The 14,675-nt window shown below is 39.0% G+C and overlaps 1 long non-coding RNA gene across 1 annotated transcript; it reads right to left on the reverse strand.

Annotated features, from left to right (window-relative positions):
* Window positions 1-1,771: 1,771 nt before the first annotated feature.
* On the reverse strand, window positions 1,772-14,136 carry LOC122235923. The gene is made up of 3 exons (XR_006214050.1): window positions 14,018-14,136; window positions 11,351-11,501; window positions 1,772-2,271 (listed from the first exon to the last, which is right to left on the reverse strand). It is a non-coding gene; the product is annotated as an uncharacterized LOC122235923 (long non-coding RNA).
* Between the last annotated feature and the right edge of the window lie 539 nt (window positions 14,137-14,675).

The following is a 14,675-nucleotide window of genomic DNA, read 5'->3' on the forward strand; positions in this document are numbered from 1 at the left end:
AAAGCAGTCTCTATAAGTCTGTTTTCTTTCCATTGATGCTGGAGCTTAGAATCTATGAGGCAGGCAGGGGCGCCTGGGTGACTCAGTCGGTTAAGTGTCCGACTTCGGCTCAGGTCATGATCTCGAGGTTTGTGAGTTCGAGCCCCACGTCAGGCTCTGTGCTGACAGCTCAGACCCTGGAACCTGCTTCGGATTCTGTCTCCTTCTGTCTCTGCCCCTTCCCACTTGTGCTCTATCTCTCTCTGTCTATTAAAAATAAATAAATCTAAAAATAAAATAAAATAAAATCTATGAGGCAGGCAGTCAGGAAGAAAAGATGGATGCAAAGTCAGGGAGGCCAAGAATTAGCTAGAACCACAGGCACAAGCTGGAATTTGCAAGGATGGACTGAAATTGATGTCAGTGTTTGTTCCTCTGCCCTTAGTGGTCTGGGAATCCTGGAGTGGTCAGGGGGCTTCACCATGAAGCTAAATAAACATGCCTGTCCCAGGAGTCAGAGAAACTGTAGGAGGATCTAGGGGGAAAAGTAGAAGAATTGTAGGCCCAGCCCCTGGCTTACACAAGTTGGGTGAGCCAGCCTATAAATGACAACATATGTGAGCTGCAAAATAATTGCTTCTTCACTTCTGGCTTCCAAATCTTGCACAAGACTATCCTTTGTGGCTTAACCTAACCACAAATATTCAAGAAAGGTCATTCTGGGAAATGTAGTTCAGGCTAGCCAAGTTGACACACTGCAAAATCACCACACTGGCTTATGAAAATTAAGTTATAAGTTATATGTGTATGACGAATGACATCACAGCCTAGTGTATTTATTGCATATTTTCTGTGTTCTGTTCTTTGGGTGCTAACTCACTGAATTATCACAACCCAGTGCTGTAGGGACTGTGATTGTTCCCATTTTCCAGATTTGTAAACTAAATCACAAAATGGTTAAGTAACTTGCCTAAAGTCATAGAGCCAGTAAGTGGTAGCAAAAGCAGGATTTAAACTACCCAGGAGGGGCACCTGGGTGGCGGTTGGCTCAGTCTGTTAAGTGTTAAGCGTCTGACTCTTGATTTCAGTCCAGGTCATGATCTCAGAGTTCACTGGATCAAGTCCTGAGTCAGGCTCTGTGCTGACAGCACTGGGCCTGCTTGGGATTCTTTCTCTCCCTTTCTCTCTGCCCCTCTCCCGCTCACACTCTCTAAACAAACACACAAACACACAAACACACAAACTTTTAAAAATAAAATAAACTACCCAGGCAATACAGCTTTAGAGCCTCTGCCCTTACCCATTATTCTCTGTCACCTCCCTGTAAGACAACGTGAGAAAAGTTCTCGCAGAATTGAGTCTAAAGATGGCCTAACGAAGTCTAAGCCTGTCAGATGCAAAAGGAGTCGGACCATAGCACTCAGCACCGATTTTCCACTGTGCACAACACAACATTGTTTGCCTGATTAATGATTCAAATTTTGCTTGAATTTACTTTTTATAGATTTAATATTTTGGTTTTATGTTGTATAAAAGCCACAGTGAAGTATAAGGAATTTACATGTCATTTATATTGCATGTATAACTTTTATGATGAAAAATCATCAAAATCAATGGCTCTCAAATAGTGAACATTTTTTTTTTAATTTTTTTAACATTTTATTTATTTTTGAGACAGGGAGACACAGAGCATGAACAGGGGAGGGTCAGAGAGAGGGAGACACAGAATCCGAAACAGGCTCCAGGCTCTGAGCTGGCAGCACAGAGCCCGACGCGGGGCTTGAACTCACGGACAGTGAGATCATGACCTGAGCAGAAGTCGGCCGCTTAACCGACTGAGCCACCCAGGCGCCCCTCAAATAGTGAACATTTTAACTCATCTTGAGGCAAGCTGGGCTTGCCTTTGTTGTTGACAAAGAAAGGAGATGTGAGGAGCCAACACCTGAGTATATCATTAATAATTAGAGGAAAAACAAATGCACTAAAAATAAACAAATGAATCATTAGTTAAGCCCATAGAGAAATGTTTTTTTTAAAAACCCTGAATCTCTACTAAATAAGAGATGTTTTACCAGACGATACTAGTTTCTTGAATTAAATGTGTGTGCCATGTTCCTGGTACAATCACAAAAAGCCAGATTTTCACAACAAAATGCTTCCTCTTTGTCTCTGGGGCAGATTTATAAAATATTCCAAATGTGCTGTTGGAGGCAAAAGCGGTAGGAATCCAGGTACGTCAGGATGATTACGGTTGTCCGGTTGGAGCCTTCTGAGACGTCCTTGTGCAATTCTCTGTGTAAAAAGTAAAACATATTTGGAGTTTTCTGTGACAGTGGCTTCGCATTGCACAAGTTGTGAACTGCTTTTGATCACTTAACCATTTCCCCTTCCATGGACTGCCCACGTTTCCTCCACAGCACATCATGCTCCAGGAGAGGCGTCTCGTCTGTAACATGAGTCTCATCGGCCAAACGCTGCAGAATCACACTTGCCACTGAGTCTGCTTCTAACAGACTCACAGTGGCTCTGTCCTGAAAATTAATTTGTCTGAAATCCTGAAACTACAATTCTCTAAAAATACATTCAGCTTTAGGTAAAGTGTATTTTCCCAAACTCGTGTCTGCAGACCACCTGTCTGCCCTGGCTCTGGACCGTCTCTCGGCCTGTGTTGGATTCTGCTGGCCCCAAATTCCACAGGACCCGTGAAGCCCAACCCCACCTTGCCCACTGTTTGGAATCTTCTCTCATCTCTTATGGAGTCCCTGTCAATTCCCCACAAAACTCTCCCCCACCTTTCTTTTTGCCCCTCAATCAAATCAGCTCCCTCTCTTCTCACCACATCCTGACAACCCCCATCCATTGCCCTCTATCCTCCTTCAAAACACTCTGGCTGTACATGTACTTTGTCAACCTTTAAGTCTCAGAGAAATAGTCACCAGCTCCCATGAAATCCTTTCCTGACTCCACTGGGCAGTTAATTGTTTTTCCCTCAATGCTATGGTTTAGATTTCTTTTTCTTTCATTTTCTTCATTTATTTCTTCATCTATTTCTCCTTCCACTCCTCTTTCTTCTTCCCCTCTTCCTTCTTCTTCTCCTCCTCCTCCCCCTCCTCTTCCTCCTCTGGCCTCCTCTTTCTTCTTCTCCTTCTCCTCTTCCTCTTTCTTCTTCTTACTTGACACAAGGTATTACTATTGCCTCTTATAAAAGTTTAAAGTCCTGGGTTCCAATTCTGCCTCCTCCACTAACCATGTGACATTATTCCTGTCATCTAATCCAACAGTGCTTTCTCATCGGCAATATGTTAATAAAAATAATAAAATATAACAATAGTTTTGACAACACAACACAGAGTGCTTATGCTTACTATGTGTCAGGCACCCTTTTAAATGTGAATATATATTAATTTTTTAATAATGCAAAAGAGTGATAAAATAATTTCTAGCAAATTATGTAGCCATTTAAAAATAAGGAGGTAAAATATTAAACTATATCCATTATATAATATTAAGTGGAAAATCAAATTGCAGAAAAAAATATGTAACATGATCATCTACGTTAAAACTATACATTAGATATACAAATAATAGCTCTCATTCTTCCCCTCTCTCTATACACACACATGCACAATTTGAAGTTTTACAAATCATGTGTTTATATATCTACATAGTTTAAAATTTTCAATGAGCATTTAAAAATAAAATAAGTAGGAGAAAATGACTATATAAAAATAAATTGGGGGGGGTGGTGCCTGGGCGGCTCAGTCCATTAAGTGTCTTACTCTTGATTTTAGTTCAGGTCACCATCTCTCACAGTCATGGGATTGAGCTCCATGCTGGGCTTCATGCTGGGGATGGAGCCTGCTTAGGATTGTCTCTCTCTTCCTCTCCCGCTGCCCCTCCCCCACTCATTTTTTTTTTTTTTTACTCTCTCAATCAACAAATAATGATTTTGACAAGCATAGCAGAACTGGCAATTTAAATAAATTATATTCATGAAAGTAAAACCTTGGCTAGATATTTTCCTTATTCCAATCACAATTGAAAAAAAAAGATTTTTGATATACACTTTTAAGAACCGCCAACTAAACCAACATTGTGTTTTTCTAAATATCCCCAATGAGAGCATAGATTTCTAATTCGGGAATTTTTTTTTTTTTTTAACTAGACAGTGGCATTTGTCATCGTGGCTGATGAATAAAATTGCTAATGAGCCTGGGTAATGCCGATATTAGCCAAAACCATCACAGACTTTTCTCTCATTCAAAGCACTGTAACTTTTAAAGGATGTTTTATGGGTAACCGTTCATTCCTTTTATAGGATATAGAGACCTCAAAATGTTTCCAAAGTTTATTTCAAAATAATAAGCTTAATTATGTTTTATAGGAAGAAATCTGCATACTTAACCAAAATTTCACTGCTCAGGTTCAGTTATTCTAGTTAGCTGCCAATTGGAATAAATTTCTAAAACTTTTCAATAATTTCATCAGTCCTAGAAGTTACTAAATAAATGCCTTACTTATCACTGAAGATTTTTCTTCTACTTTCTTTTAACAGTACATCTGTCATTTCATCTCTGCAAGTAACTTTTGAATATAAAGTGTTTTGCATATTTATAATGTATTCTTGCATTGGAATGAAAATAACCTTTTATTATTTTTGCCTATAATTACCATCACAATGAATAGCAGATCTTAAGAGTGTTGTTACTTCAAGTTGAAACCCAAGACAGCAACACTCGCCACTTCCTTCCCCACCTCCAACATGTATCTGCATCTCTTTCATTCAATACGAGGAAACTTCCTCTAGTCTGAGATTAATCTCTCAACCCTCTCTCAGAAACTTGTTCCACCATTTAGATCTGTTCATCATTAATATCAGCCCCTCTTTTCACCCAGCTTTTGCCCCTCAGTGTTTAAATAAGTCAAGTCTCTTCCATAGAATGTTGAAAGATAGAGAGACAGAGACAGACACAGAGAGATATAGAAGACCTCGATCCCTACATCTTCTTCTAGTTTCTGACCAATCATTTGCTTCCTACTTTAAAACAATCATAGTCTCAGGGTGCCTGGGTGACTCTGTCAGTTAAGCCTCTGACTTCAGCTTAGGTCATAATCTCCAAGTTCCTGAGTTCAAGCCCCATGTCAGGCTCTGTGCTGACAGCTCAGAGCCTGGGGCCTGCTTCAGATTCTGTGTCTCCCTCTCTCTCTGCTCCTCCCCCACTTGCACCCTGTCTCTCTCTTCTCTCAAAAATAAACATTAAAAAATTAAAAACATAAAATAAAGCAATCTTAGTGTCTTAAATTACCCACTTTAACATTCTTTTCAAGCCAGGGCACTTAGGGCTTGGCCCCAATCACTCCAATGAAAGTTTCAGTGACAGTCACAAATGAATCCATTTACTAACCCAAGGGATGATTTTCAGGCATCTTACCTGAATTTCTTGGCAGCATATATTTTGCCACTTTTCCCCACTCTTTGCTTGGAGCTTTTACTTTGCCTTTTGTGAAACCACACTCTTCCTGTTCTCCTTTTATCTGCAATTCCTTTTTGTGTATTTTGGAAACTCACCATTTAAACTTGATTCTCTACAGAATTTCATCCTGAGTTCCTCTCTCTTCTCGATCTATACACTTATCCTGATCATCTCTTCCTTGGTCAACTCCTCAATTAATATCTCTACCTTTTGGCATCCTAACCTTTGACTCTAAACAGGTCTTTGTCCCCTGAATGCCAGTTTTAACTCGTCATGAGACTCCACAAACTCTCTTATCCTCTATGCTCTCCCCTTTTGGCAAATGGCACTACTAGTTGCTAAAATAAAAAACATGGAGTCCTTCTAGAATTTTTCTCTCTACCTCATTTCCCATATCCATTGATCTTTAAGCCCTGCCAATTTTATTCATTAAGTGGTTCCTAACTATTACTTTAGGGATTTTTCCCTTCTTATTTAGATTCCTATCATAATCTCATTGGATCTGCCTTTAGTTTTATCTCTTCCAACATACCCTCCCCAACTCCATCATAACTTATAAAAAATTTGTTTAATGTTTATTTATTTTTGATAGACAGAGTGTGAACAGGGTAAGGACAGAGAGAGAGGGAGACACAGAATCTGAAGCAGGCTCCAGGCTCTGAGCTGTCAGCACAGAGCCCAACACAGGGCTTGAACCCACGAACTGTGAGATCATGACCTCAAGTTGGAGGCTTAACTGACTGAGCCACTCAGGCACACCATAAAAAACTTTCTAATACACAAATCAATAACTCCCCATCAACTCCGAGATAAAACCCAAACCTAAGGCTGCACAAAATCTGGCCCCTGCCTACCTTCCCAATCTTATCTTCTCTCTAAATGCCACAGGCATCCTAAGATCTGGTCATACTCAACAACTTGTAGTTTTGTGAACATACTATATTCTCTCTTTCCACACGGTCCCATTACTTTCTTTCTCCTTTCTTCTTAGCTTAATCATTTCTTCTTTGAAAACACCTCAGTATCACTTCTACCAAGATATATTTTATTAGAACTTCCTTAACCATATTACCCAGAATAAAAAAGGCAAACTTCCTGTGGGAATCCATAGATCTTTGCCTACATTTGTCACATCATATCTCTTGTTTGCAAGTTCCAAAACTAAACCCAAAACAGAGTTAAAAATAGGGAAGGGGGAACTAAAGAGAATGCATTAAGTTAAAGTCAGTGGAAAGCCCAAGAAATAAATTTTAAGGCATATCTGAATATAGCAGCTTAACAAATGTCCTCAGGAGTCCATGTATTTTTCTCCATCTTTATTTTTCTGTGTTGGCCGTACTCTCAAGTAGGCTATCACTGCATGGCGGCAAAGAAGGTCATCAGCTGCTTTCTTAAGATTTCCATGAAAAGTCCTAGGATAGTTTCTCATTGAACTAGCTATAGCCACTTGCCTATTTTACTGAACACTCACACTGGTTAGGACAAAGATAACCTGACTGACCAGGCGTAGGTCACATACCCACTCTTGGTGGTGGGGTATGGGATAGAATCAGCGTCCTCTAAAATATGAACTAAGAGAAATTAGTCCATCCAAAAGGTGATGGGCATAGAAGGGTACATAGTCTACTATAACCCTTGTCATACTATATTATTATAGTGTGTTTATCTGCTCACTGATTTGTGAGACTTTTCAAGATATAGATTATGTTTCCAACTATGTAACCCAATTACAAAGTATACTCATATCGGTGTTCTTGTGAGAACTTCATGAAATAATGTATTTATAGCACCTATAATACTATCCAACCATAAAGAAAGAATAAAATCTTGCCATTTACAACAAAATGGATGGACTTTGAGGAGATTATGCTCAGTGAAATAAATCAGACAGAAAAAGACAAATACCATATGATCTCACTTATATGTGGAATCTAAAAACACTAAAAAAAAAACAAAAGCAGACAAAACAAGAACCAAGTCCATAGATACAAAGAATGGACTGGTGGATGCCTTAGGCAGGATGAGGTGGGAGAAATGAATGAGAGGTGTCAAAAGGTACAAACTTCCAGATATAAAATAAATAAGTTATGGGGACATAATATGTAGCATGGTGACTGTAGTTAATAATACTGTATTTTATATATAAAAGTTGTTAAGAGAATAAATCTTAAAAGTCCTCATCATAAGAAACAGTATTTTTGTAATGGTATGGTTATGATGTTAAGACACCATGGTGATCATTTTGCACAAAAACATTGAATCTTTATATTGGACACTTGAAACTAACATAGTGTTATATGTCAATTATATCTCAATAAAAAAGCATTTATCACATAGATATACAAAACGATAAATATTAGCTATCACTACTGGTATTATTGTTTCACATACAGAGTGAAACATGAAATAAGCTTTATCTGTATAGTCAATGTACAGAAAAGGCCCATATGCATGATTGTCATAAGAGAAAATATTTTCACTTTCAAGTAACAGAAAGTCCACCTAAAAGTGAATTAAACTTAAGAGCACTTTTTATCTTACATAGCAAGGCATCTAGAAGCCACATGGCTATAAGGAGATGGTTAAATCTGTGGCTAAAATAAGTACTCAGGGATCCAGAGTACTGCCATCTTTTGGTTTTGTCATGCTCAGAGGCTGGGCTAGTTCATCATCATAAGAGATTAATTAAGCTCCCAGCAACACATCTTCACATACCAGTGGCCTAGAGGTGGAAAAAGGAATATCTTTTTCCATGGATCTCTTTTTAAGAACAGAGAGTTTTCTTAGGATCCTTCCTTTCCCAAGCCAATTACTGCTACATATCGTTGGTCAGAACTGGTCAGTGAGACCACTTCAATTCTCACGGACCAAGCAAGATGCTTTCAAAAGGAGGACAGTATGCTTTCTAACTTTTGGGACCCTGTCAGTATGAAGGCAGGGGTGCTGGTGAAAAATGATGTCTGTGCATTTTGCAGTTATTTCCAAAGTAATATGTGCTCATTGTTGCAATTCAATACATCTGTGTGTTTACAGTAAAATTACTATTCACCCCTTTTGGCTCCTAATTTTATCCTGTGGTATACACACAGTGAACAGTTGGTATGTTTCTTATTTGTTCATACAAAAATAGGATCATGTTGGTGAGTTGCCTCCCCAAAATTGAGACATGCTATATATATTCTAGAACATTTTCTTTCTAATAGGTGCATATTCCTTCCATAGTATACTGTGCCAGTTATCAGTTCATTGCCTTTCAGGTCCAAGACCACTCTTCTTTGCCCTGTTTTATGATCCTGGATGCTATAAACATTTCTCCTTTGGGGCACCTGGGTGGCTCAGTCAGTTGAGCATCTGACTTTGGCTCAGGTCATTGTCTAGTGGTTCATGAGTTTGAGCCCCAATCAGGCTCGCTGCTATCAGCCTGTCACTGCAGAGCCCACTTCAGGTCCTCTGTACCCCTCAACCCCGTCTCTGCCTCTCTCCTGCTTGTGCTCTTCAAAAAAAAAAAAAAAATATATATATATATATTTTTTTTTTTTTTTTAATAAATAAATAAACACTTTTCCTTTAACACCTGGCTCAATTTTAGGCTCTGTCAATAGAGGGTGCTGGAGAGACACCTCAAAGCCAGAGTTGGAAGAAGGAATTTTTCTTCCTGCTTCCTGAGTGCTGTTTTTGGCATGGCAGCCAGTTAATGGACCTGGAAAAGGCCTAGTAGTGCTCATATCAGCACTGGGAGCTGCACATATCAGCATGGATGCTCCGTTAAGGTTTTCTGCCACCCTGAAGTTTTGGTCTAGGGACCAGTTGTAGTTCCCTCCGCAAGTTTCTTGCCATCAGCATGCTGCATGTTCCTGTGGCAGCCTCACCCTCTCTAGAGGTCTGAATCTCAGTCGTGGGCAGAAGGAAGAGAGCTCTTTTAGATTCTTCTTTCCTTCTTCCCTCTTCTTCAGCCCAAAGAATAATAAATGTTTCATGCATCTGCTACTTCTCTACTTCTTATAGTTTTCTCTCCTTCTTCTAGTAGTTAACCACCTTTAACTGGTTAACCATTTTTCTCTGTTCATTTTTTTTTTAATATATGAAATTTATTGTCAAATTGGTTTCCATACAACACCCAGTGCTCATCCCAGAAGGTGCCCTCCTCAATACCCATCACCCACCCTCTCCTCCCTCCCACCCCCCATCAACCCTCAGTTTGTTCTCAGTTTTTAACAGTCTCTTATGCTTTGGCTCTCTCCCACTCTAACCTCTTTTTTTTTTTTCCTTCCCCTCCCCCATGGGTTTCTGTACTGTTGTACTTTTTCTCTTCTCACTGGATTGTGACTGGTATGGATGAATATACTATAATTTAATTTAATCATACCCAGTGTATTCAATAGTTATGGTTTTGTTTGTATGTCCTGCTCTCCAATTATTATTTAATAAGTATTCATTGAGAACTTACTGTGTACCACATATTAATTTAAACACTAGGAATATTGTGGTAAGCAAGACTAATAAAGTCCTTACTTCATGGAGTTTACAGTCCAGAGCAAAGACTGAGATAATAAAAATAAATATAATATTCAAGATAGTGATAAATGCTGTGAAGAAAATATGAATGTTTAAGAGATTAGAGAGTAAAAATAAATCAAGGGATAGGGAGCAATTGGGGTAAGCAAGATCAAGAAGGCCTTCACTGAGGAGGTGGCATTTGAACAGAGATCCGAATGATGGGAAAGAGTTGACAACAAACATCCATTGTGGCTGGATCATGGTGTCAAAGGAGTAGAGTGATATGTGGTGAGAAGTCAGCATATGATACAAGGATACGTAGGTAATTGAAAGTTTGGATATCATTGTGAGGGTGATGGGAAGCCATTGGAATGTCTTTTTTAAAATTTATTTAAACACTTTTTTTTTTAATGAGACAGAGTGGGGGGGGCAGAGGGAGGGAGAAAGAGAGAGAGAGGAAAAGAGAGAGTGAGAGAAAGAGAGAGAGAGGGAGTGAGAGAAACAGAGAGTGAGAGAAAGAGAGAGAGAGAGGAAGAGAGAGAGTGAGAGAGAGAGAGAGTGAGAGAAAGAGAGAGGGGAGAGAGAGAATCTTAAGCAGGCTTCATGCCCAGCTTGGAGCCCAATGTGGTACTCACTCTCATGACTGAGATCATGATCTGAGCTGAAATCAAGAGTCGGTTGCTTAACTGACTGAGGTAACCAGCCCCCACCCCTCCACTGGAATGTCTTAAACAGAGAAGTAAAACAACCTACTTTACGTCTTCAAAAGGCCACTTTGGCTGTTGTATACAAAATAAATTCTTCAAATTACTATGCTGTATGCTTGAAATGAATATAACATCATGTGTCAACTATACCTCTAAAAAACAAAAAAGTAAAAAAAAAAAAAAAAGCATAAACTCTCTGGAGTCAAGAGTACAGACAGGTTATGCAAAGTTGGAGGCTATTACAATCATTCACAGAGAGATAATGTTGACTTGGACCAAGATGTTAGCAATGGATGCTGTGAACAGTGAAAGAGAATGAATGTAAGATAGAGCCTGTAGATGTTGCAGGTTGATTATATGTAGAGAATGAGAAGTGAGGAATCAGAGATAACTCCTAGGTTGGGGCCTAAGCAAATAGTTAGCTTATTTGGGCCCTCCATTAGCAATTCTCAAACTTTTTGGTCGCAGGACAATTTTCTATTTTTAAAAATTATTGGGTAATTAAAAAAATGCTTTTGTTTATGTGGGATACTTATATACATATGTGTATATGAAAAAAATTTACTTTTTACTACATTAAAATAAAAACAAATATTTAAAATATTTCTTACTAATTCATTAAAAATAGAAATAAGTCCATGACATATTGACATAAATAACATACTTTATGAAAAATACCACGTTTGGGGGTACCTTGGGTGGCTCACTCAGTTAAGCATCCAACTTTGGCTCAGGTCATGATCTCGTGATTTGTGAGTTCGAGCCCTGCATCAGGCTCTGCACTGGCGGTGTGGAGCTTGCCTGAGGTTCTCTCTCCATCTCCCTCTTTCTCTGCACCCACTCTCTAAAAATAAATAAATAAACTTTAAAAAATAATACCACATTTTTATGAAAAATATTCTCCACAAAAATGTTTGGTGAGAAGAGAGGCATTATTTTCTATTTTTCAAATCTCATTAAGGTCTGGCTTAATAAATGACAGTCATATTCTTAAATCACCTTCTTCATTCAATTTATTGTGATATATTGTTTGGTTGTGGTACATGAAGAAAACTGTGTCTCACAGTTTCTCACAGTGTCTCACAGTGTCTCACAGTTAGATATGCAGTTAGGAAGGGGAGAGTTATTTTAATACCCTTTTCAGATAATTGCAGATATTATTCGATGTTACACTAAAACTTGATAAACGGTAGCTTCTGAAAGGTGAGCTGCAATGCTCCATATCAATGAACTTTTCTTAGTGTTATATTAAAATCCATTAGTTTGCCTTGCACTTTAAAAAAAAAAAATTTATTTATTTTGAGAAATAAAGAAAGAGAAACAGAGATCCAGAGCATGAGTGAGGGAGAAGGAGTGAGAAAGGAAGACAGAATCTGAAGCAGGCTCTGGGCTCTAAGCTGTCAGCACAGAGCCTGACACAGGGCTCTGAACTCACAAACCATGAGATCTTGACCTGAGCGGAAGTCAAAGGCCTAAATGACTGAGCCACCCAGGCGCCCCTTGTCTTGCAGTTTTAATGAATCTTTTATCTATACATGATTTTAATCACATGTATGTCCAGGGTTCCCCAGACCACACTTTGAGAACAACTGAATCACAGAACGTTAATCATTAACTTAACAAATATATATTAGGTTGTTACCCTATGTCAACACTGTTCTATGAGGTAGAAATACAAAGAAATGATTGAACATGACCCCCCTTGCTTTCTTAGAACTCACAGTTTTGAGCATATTACCCTGGAGGGCTCTTGGCCCTTTAAAGATACCACCGAGGAGACAGTTCCCTTCTCAAACAAAAATATTTTGTATGCCAAAAAGTCAAAACCCCAAACCATACTAGGGAGTTCTTACTCTCTGAAGAAAAAGACAAATGGCACGTTCTCAGGTATGCAAGTAAATGTAAGGCGATAAAACATGTTTATACACATACTTCCTGTACTGCTTTATCACTTCCAGCATCATGATAAACCGCCCATATAGATTACTAACTCTGACCTCTTCACACATTACAGTCAGATGCCAACATCTTTCTTTCAAAAAATTCCAGTATCCCCTGTATCATCTCCAACCTTCTTTATTCTTCCAAGAATATTCATAATAAACTATTGCTTCATGAAGTGACCTCACACATCAACTCCTTGAACTCTGTATACATTAACAAAGCCAGAATGATGTGAGATTAGGGGAAATCCCATATACTATCTGTGGCTGAGCATTTCCTTAATCTTGCCAACTTTTTTTTTTTTTTACCTTCATCAACACTATGATATAATTATAATGTTCAACTATCATTTAGCTTCCTGATCTGGATATGAAGATGGATAGTTTAATCAGAACAATGGAAAAGTTGGTTTCAGGCTATAGTCCTTAAAATTTGGTTATGAGGGGGGTACCTGGATGGCTCAGTCAGTTAAGCCTCTGACTTCAGCTCAGGTCATGATCTAATGGTTTGTGAGTTTGAGCCCCAGGTGGAGCTGTGCTGACAGCTCAGAGCGTGAAACTTGCTTCAGATTCTTTGTCTCCTTCTCTCTCTGCCCCTCTCCCCCACTCACACTCTGTCTGTCTCTCTCTCAAAAATAAATAAACATTATTTATTTATCTCTCTCTAGAGATAATAAACGTTATTTATCTCTCTCTAGAAGAGAGTGGGAATTTTCTTTGTGTTCACATTTACAAGTACTACATTTTCCACTTTACTTTTTTTTTTAATTTTTTTTTTTTAACGTTTATTTATTTTTGAGACAGAGAGAGACAGAGCATGAACGGGGGAGGGTCAGAGAGAGGGAGACACAGAATCTGAAATAGGCACCAGGCTCTGAGCTGTCAGCACAGAGCCCGACGCGGGGCTCGAACTCACAGACCATGAGATCATGACCTGAGCCGAAGTCGGCCGCTTAACCGACTGAGCCACCCAGGCGCCCCTCCACTTTACTTTTTAATTTTTATGTATTACATTTTATTTGTTTCAGTAATCTCTACACCCAATGTGGGGCTTGAACCCATGACACTGAGATCAAGAGTTCCACACTCTTCTGACTGAGCTCTACATTTTCTACTTTAATTAAAGCAAATGCTATATAAACATTTGTCAGGCTGGAAATAGGGAAGTCTAAATATGAGGAAATCGAGCGTCATAATTTTAACTGAAAAGTTCAGAGCTAAAAACTTATCTGGCAAGAAATGACAGTAAAGATGGAAATGACAATTAAAATTGCTCATGTAGTTAAAGGATAATCATTAACAAACCACTGAAAAAATAATTTCAGTCCTTCATTTTAAAATGAAAGAACAGCTCCAGCTGTTAAAGGACTAAATGTGATAGTAAATATGTAGCATCCAGAGCAGTTCCAGAACTTACTGTTATGCCCAGAATTTGTGATCCCCAAAGGCCACCAGGGAGTGGAGTCTGATGCAAAAGCAAAGAGCCTTTATTCGAGCTAGCTCGATCTCAAACCCCTACCTGCACCGACGCAACAGTGAGATGCCGGAGAGAGAAGGAGGGTTTCAAAAGCACAAAGGTTTTATAGGGACCTAGGGGCAGTTGGTGGGGTAATGGTCGTGGCCTTAGCCGATTGGGTCAGAGTCCCGTTACGCAGGTCGCCAGGCGTGGTTTGAACGGGAAGTTTGAACTGGAAGTTTGAACGGGTGAGTGGGAAGTTACTCAAGGGGAGGAGGCGTGGTCTGAGGTTTGAGTGGGAATTTCTTTCTGTGGCCATGTTGGGGACATAGTCACTCAAGAAGGAGGATACAGAACAAGATGGAGACACAGAACAAAATGTAGTCGGCCAGCCTAGGTCTGCTCTTTCACCTACTAGGACTCGACTAATGTTGATTCCTTTCCTTGCTCCCTTTCTGAACCTCTTCCAAGGATTATCCTTGGAATATACTCTTCTTGACTGGCTGAACAAAACAATAAATATCAATCATGCTGTTAATGATTCCAAGTGTTTTCAAAATGTTTTTCTCTATGCATTTCACTTTATCCAGTGAATACTGAGTACATACTACAAGTCATG

Source organism: Panthera tigris, chromosome F3 (assembly GCF_018350195.1).
Source record: "Panthera tigris isolate Pti1 chromosome F3, P.tigris_Pti1_mat1.1, whole genome shotgun sequence".
Classification (NCBI taxonomy): Eukaryota; Metazoa; Chordata; class Mammalia; order Carnivora; family Felidae; genus Panthera; species Panthera tigris.